Source organism: Piliocolobus tephrosceles, chromosome 3 (genome assembly GCF_002776525.5).
Source record: "Piliocolobus tephrosceles isolate RC106 chromosome 3, ASM277652v3, whole genome shotgun sequence".
Classification (NCBI taxonomy): Eukaryota; Metazoa; Chordata; class Mammalia; order Primates; family Cercopithecidae; genus Piliocolobus; species Piliocolobus tephrosceles.
Window position 1 is genome coordinate 109,214,643 of NC_045436.1, and position 7,269 is coordinate 109,221,911.

A 7,269-nucleotide genomic window follows, 5' to 3' on the forward strand; every position below is an offset into this window, starting at 1 on the left:
AGAAATTCAAATGTGAGCTGCTGGCAATCATATAACTTGATGAGACTTGTTTTACCATGCTATTAGCTTTACTATGCATGGAATTAGATTTTTGAGTGTTAGGTTTCCTAAATATCTCCCTGGTTTTAAGTTTAGACATGTTTGGAGGTTTAATAAATACTTTCAGATGCAGCCTCAAAGTCAAATACCTCTGATTTGGAAGGAATTTTAGGCATTATTACCCTGGTGGAGAAGTACCTCTGCATATCGATGCTTCACCTTTACTTAGACTGCTCCAAAATTAGAAATTAAGCTTTAAAAAGCAAATGCAGAAAAAAATACCTTCATGTAAATTCAAACTTTTTTTTTTTTTTGGTTGTTTATTCACACTGGTGGCACTTTTGGATACCACCTCTTTGTTGGAGGGGATAGAACTCAAGGAAATCTAAGAGATCCTAAAGGTAAGAGACCATTGAAAATGGGAGGTTCTGAGATGGAATTTAGAGAGCAGATCAAATGTCCATGAAAATAAGTTTCATGGAATTCACCAGTTATCCACCTAGCCCTGCTAAAGCAAATAGGTAAACTGGCACTGTCTACAAAAGCATTTTAATGAAAAAGTCCATTTACACCTCCCTGAAGACTGACTTTTATCTTTCCAGGAAGGACCTTGCAGGAATATTTCCTTTGTTTTCTTTCCTCCACCTTCGCTTAGCCCTGACACTAGACCTCCGAGCCTAAAGAAGAACTGAACATTATGGATACTAAAATTTTTCTAATTACATGATTTGCATCCATTTGGGAGCTGGGTGTCACTGTTTGGCTATGTTTGTCTTTCTCAAAGACCCAGTGAAATTTTGCCAGAGTGTAAAACAGGTCTTTATTCATTTGTTTGGGAGAGAAAAAATGGCTTTAAAAAAAAAAAAAAAGTTTCACACTTCACAAAAAAATAACAAACCACAAAAAAAGTTGCACAGGCAATAGTGTAACACCAACATACCCATCCAGAGATGAATTCTCAGAGAAAAGTGCAATCATGGTATGCCTGTCCAGATTTTAACCCTAGAAGCAGGTGTGCACAAGAGATCTTAGTCAATGCTGGGACTGATTTATGGATATCTACTCTAAAACCCACAGTAAGGCTCTTCTCCAAAGAAAATGCCAAAAAAAAAAAAAAAAAAAAAAAAAAGTGTGAGAGGAATTTGGAATTGGTGGCTGGATATTTGTGGGAAAAGAAGTAAAGGTACAAAAAGTTAGAAAAATTCATCCCATGATTATTTTTCTTCCCAGTCTCTCTCTTCCTTCTTTCTCTCCTTCCTTTCCTTTTCTTTACCCCCTCCCTCGTCTTCTCTTCTCTTCTATTCTCCTTCCTCCCTCCCTCCCTTCCTCTTTCCCTCCCTCCCTCCCTCCTTCCTTCCTTCCTTCCTTCCTTCCTTCCTTCCTTCCTTCTTTCCTTCCTTCCTTCCTTGTTTCTTTTTTACCTAAATAATTTATTCTCTAAATAATTTGGGAAAACAAGATATTGAATGCATTCTTCAAGTCTCCATGTTTTAGCAGCATTAGAGTTCTTTATGATTTTTAAAGTCATGAATTATTTTTAAAGATCCATTTAAAAACAGGAAAAAGCTTGAACTGGAGTAAGGGATCCGTTTTGATCTGTAGAGGGAACATTGTCTTCATTAAGCACTGAGCACAGCATAGCTTTCTAAGCAAGGTGCCATTTGTTACATAGTAACTAGGAAAAGAGATAAGCTTCTCTCCTGCATTGTAACCGTACTTTCTACAGCATGGCAAATTATATCTAGAATTCATTTTATAGCCTTTTTCATCCTTAGCATTAGGCTGACTTACAATTTTTAAGCACTAGGAACACACTGTATTTATAATTTAAGATTATTACCGCTAAGCCAACTAAAAAATATATATATAGCTATATACATATAACTGTGTGTGTGTATATGTATATATATATATATATATATATATATATATATATAGTTTTACGTGAGGTGCATGTGTGTGTGTGTGGTGTGTGTGTGTGTGTGTATATATATATATATATACAAAATGAATGAACCTATAGGCTTACATGATGTTATGTATCAAACATTTTTTCAGTGACTCTCCTGTAAGCTTGAGGCACAGAGAAAAGTCCTGAGTAATTACATGAACAATGACAAAATCAAGCCAGTGATTACTCCCACCTCTGGTTAAAAACCAGCAAAGATCATTAAAGTAAGTCAAGGTCATAAAAGACTTCTTATAGATGTACGAGAGCATTTTGATCACCTGAGAAAGATAAGCTGAGGCTAAAAGCATATCTCTTTCACCAACATGGGAGTCAATCATATTCAATAGTTTAAAAAGCTGCTACATGTAGAATTATATTTGCTTTTCAAGACACCGCTATGTGATAAGCCCACAGGTGCTATTATTCACATGCTCAAGTAAAGGAAGCTAAGATAAATAAATGGAAAGGCCACAAAATTTGGAACAGGTCTCCTGACATAAGAGCCACTATTTTTTCATTACATTATTCCATTCTCATCTTTCTGTTTCAGGGTGACAACCATACCAACTATACAATGCTGAAACATGATGGAGTGGGATTCTCAGTAGCCCTTGGGTAAGCTGTGAGAATTAAGGCAAGTCAACATATGAAAAGCACATAGAATAACGCCTGCCAGTTATGTGCCTGAGTGTGGATTAAAATGTATACGTATGTTTGTATATATAAATATGTGTGTCAGTTTGTAATATATACTTACATATTTGAACACATATGCACATGACTGCACATATGCACAGATTTATATTCTAGTGCTCACACACAACTTGAAAAGAGTTAGTAAATAATAATCAGCATAACCAGGTTAGCTATTCAAGTAGAACACCTGTACCAGACCTCTAATCCTAAAGATTAAAATAAAAGAACTAATTTTTTTTTTCAGTTTCTTTATTCACTAGTCCTGGAGAATACAGGTTTCTAAAAAGTTCTAAGTTCCATATCTAAAGTGGGAAAAGCAGAGGTTGCCTTAGGAATATGATCCATGAAGCAGAGAGGCAAAGAGCTCCACGGCTCCTGCCCTGTCAGGTTACAAAGCCAGAAGGCAATCATTCAGGCCCACCAGCCTGAGGCATATGTTTCTGCCTCAACGTTCTGGGCCTTCTGTCAAATAAAATGCATTTGGAGGAGGAAAAGAGAGTGGCCTACCTTCTCACCCCAATCCTAGTTTAGCTCTTGGGCAGGCTAAATTTTCCACACCCCTTTGAGGTCATATTTCACCTTCGAGAAAAAAATGAAATTTCCAAGCTGGGAGGAAGTGTTCAGGAGGCAGCTGCGTTGTGTGTGTGTGTGTGTGTGTGTATTGGGGGGCGGTGTATGTGTGGTGTGTGTGGCTTTGTGTGTATGTGTGTAGCGTGTGGTGTGTGTATGTACTGTGTGTGGTGTGTCTATGTGTGTGGTGTGTGTGTATGTGTGGTATGTGTGGTGTGTATGTGTGATGTGTGTCTACGTGTGGTGTGATGCATGGTGTGTGTGGTATGTGTGGTGCGTGTGTGGTGTGTGTATGTGGTGTGTATGTGTGTGGTGTGGTGTGTATGTGTGGTGGTGTGGTGTATGTGGTATGTGTGTTGTGTGTGTGTATATGTGGTGAGTATGGGGTGTGTGATGAGTGTGGGGTGTGTGGTGTGTGTGGTATGTGTGGTGTATGTGGTGTGTGTGTGGTATGTGTGTGGTGTAGTGTGTTTGTGGTGTGGAGTGTGTGGTGTGTGGAGTGTGTGTTTGTGGTGTGTGTATGTGGTGTGTGTGTTGTGTGTGTGGAGTGTGTGTGGTGTGTGTATGTGGTGTGTGTGGAGTGTGTGTGGTGTGTGTGTGGTGTGTGTGTGGTGTGTGTGGTGTGTATGTGTGGTGTGTGGAGTGTGTGTGGTGTGTGTATGTGGTGTGTGTGGTGTGTGTGGTGTGTGGTGTGTGTGTGGTGTGTGTGGTGTGTATGTGTGGTGTGTGGAGTGTGCGCGTGCTGTATGTGGTGTGTCAGTGTGTGGTGTGTGGTGCGTGTATGTGGTACGTCCTGTGTTATGTGTGGTGTGTGGAATGTGTGTGTGCATTTGAGGGCGGGAGAGCGTCGGCGCCTGCCCATCTCTTTCAGTCCCTGGGTGCTGGGGTCATCCTAGTGCTCAGCTAATTGACGGCGCAGCAGTGCAGTCTCCCTCTGGACTGGTACCGCAACCTTAGCAGTCAGTTGCCTAGTGGGTGGTGAAGAGTCACCAAAGGAACTTTTTTCCAGAAAGTTCCTTTGGTGACGAAAAGCTCCAGAAGTGCTTCAGAGACGGAAAAGTGTGGAGGTGCGGAGGAGCTGAGGGAAGAAGAAATGGGAGCTGCCATAGAATGAGCAGAATTGATTCCAGGACATGGGATTGGGCAAAGGGAGAAGAAAAGAGAACATTTAACACCTTCCCAAGGATGTTCGTCGCACTCCAAGCCTCCGCGGCGCTCTGCGTCCTGGCTGCATCTCTCTTCTGGTTCCAGCGCTTGAGTGGCGCACTGTCCTGCACCTGAGCAGGCTGCACCGCCCTAGAAGGGCAGAGGAAAGTCCGGGCTGACCCGCGATGGGGAGAGAGATGGCAAGCGCCGGACCGCGGGGAGAGGCTGCCTCGGAGATCCTGCCCTCGGAATCGGAGCGGAGGAGGAGAACTGCATTTCCCAGCCCTTTTCTCAGTGTGACTGGCCCTAGGTGTTCAAGGTTTCCCCGATCAGGGTCATGTTCCCTGGGCAGGGCGCCTAAGAAAACAAACTTAAAGAACAGGCAGCGCGGGCCAGGGGCTGGGAGCCCGGAAGTGAGGACCGCAGGAGAGAGACCCCCTCTCCCACACCGCGCACTTGTGCTTACAACTAGCCCGCTCACGACTGAGGCTGCAACACGAGGGACTTTGGGCGTCGCACGGCCGCAGAGCTTATGAGTGGGTCCCTGGGACTTTGGGAACTTTCCCGAAGAGCGTCCGGTTTCCATCTTGGCTCACCAAGGCCTGGAAAGAAAGATGTGTGTGTCCCTTCCTGGACCTTCCGGTTTCCACACGCCTGTGGGCGTCGGGGGTACCCTGCAAGCACATCTTGGGATGTACAGGTGGCCCCCACCCACAAAGGCCTCGGAGAAGTAGAGAGGCAAATGAGGCCAGGGACTCGGAATCTTCTGGGCAGACACGCCTGGAGTTCTCTGACCCCAAGCGCAGAGTCAGTCCTGGACATTCTTCCACTGATTGGGATGCAACAAATACTGGTGCAGCAATCGCTTGGCTTTCAATGTCCCGTCTTTAGGACCTACGATTCGGGCACCAGAAGCCTGGCCACCTGCCTGGACATCGTGGGACCAACTTGGCTTCATGTCTGCATGACCCTGTGACCTCATTTTCTCCTCAGTTGTGAGTGACCTCAACTAGTTTGGCAGACGAGTGAGTTATAAAATCCTAGAAACTCTCCTCTGAGAAGGTTCAGACACAGGAGAGGGTTACGATATACCTCTGAAAGCTTGAAAATGCAGCATTAAAATAAAACATTTCTGAGTTTGCCTTGGCTGAAGGCAAAAGTAGCTTTGGGCACCCTTCCTCTACTACTTCCCGCCAAAATGGTCTTGTGGGCAGATTGAACAGCATAGCTACCCAGCCTGAAAGTGTCTGCCACTAACACACCTACCTGGATCGCCTGGACAGTAGCTCAGCCAAGGCTCGGCTTTCTTCCTGATCCTGTGATTAAGTTAATGACCATACAAAAGAAAACACAGGGGAGGCTCACGGAGTGCCTACTCATGGCAAAGCATCTACATGTACTCTTGGGAAAATACAATTCCAGCCTGTAACTAAGTCAATTTCAAAAAGCAATATTTAACTTTTTCTAGACCTCATTTCATCCCTGTCTGAATCCTCAGTGGAAAGTAAAGCTACTTTCCTGAAAAGGAGATTCCAGAAGGATCAGATAGAAAGGAAAAGGGCATTCAAGATTTTTTTTTTTTTGAAAGGCCTAGGATAAGCTGTGTTTGTTTGCTTGTTTGTTTGTTTTTGAGAGTTTTTTGCTCCAGAGATCTAGTATCCCAGACATGGACAATTTAGTCTGCCTATCAGCCATTGCGATTTAAGGATCTGTTGATTCAATTTGCCTCCACATTTGCCTTCAATTTGCTTCCTTACTTCTTGTCATCAAATTTCCTTCACAATCTTGATCCTTCTCTAGAAAGACCTCTTTGTGTTCAGTTGGAGCCTGATTAACTCATCAAGGAAAAAAATATTTCCCACTGCTAGAAGTACTTTCAAAAAATAGTAGAACCTGCTTTTCTTATTTTACAGATGAGGAAACCAAGCTGCAAATAAATCAAATTACGTCAACAAAGATGCAGGGTCACACTAGTTGTGAATAGCAGAGGTAGAATTAGAATTTTGGACGGTTCTCACCACATCTTGCTGGGAATTAGTGTTTCTGATCATCCACATGTTGCCTAGGAAAACTGAGAGCAGGCCTCAAAGAAACATAGCAAAAAAAAAAAAAAAAAAAAAATTGCATGATCTTAAAGAACCCCAACTGCTTTTTTAGCAATCTAGGTCACATTCCCAATAGGTACATCATTTTGCTCTATACCTACTCTTAACCTGCTCCCTGCCCTAATCATAACTTGCTTTGTAGAGGTCCTAAAATAATAAAGGCTTTAATATCCTGCTGGGAAAACCATTGCAGAACCTGTAAGGAGACCTTGTATACAACTTCCCATGTCAGTCCTTTTCACAAGTATCCATCTTCCTGTATAGGGGAGAGTCTTCAGGATGTGAAGAAAGGGGAAAAAAAATGACACAACTCCTGTGATAGCTAAACCAGTGTAGTGCCTGTTTCCAGAGTGACTATGAAGATGCCTATGGATTAAGTGCATGCTATCCTAAGGCCTAAAGGATCATTGTTCATTTGGTTTTATTTCTAATGGTTACTGGTCATATCACATACACCTAGACTTTGTACACTCAATATTTAACTAAGAATTATTATCAGTATGTAAAGAGTACAGAAGTACTTTTCATAAAGGGAAGAGTAGAAAGAGGAGGGAAATTGTCACGTTTTTCTGTATTATAACATTTCAGGACACTTTTTTTTGCAGAGGCTATGCAGTTGTCAATGCCTTTATAAGGAAAGCTGGGCCTTGCAATACATAGACCATGATCAAACTACAGTCATTTCACCTTGGTTTTTAGGGAAACTCCCCCACAGGATCTCTAAACAGATTATGACAGAATGCCATTGTAATGACATTAGAG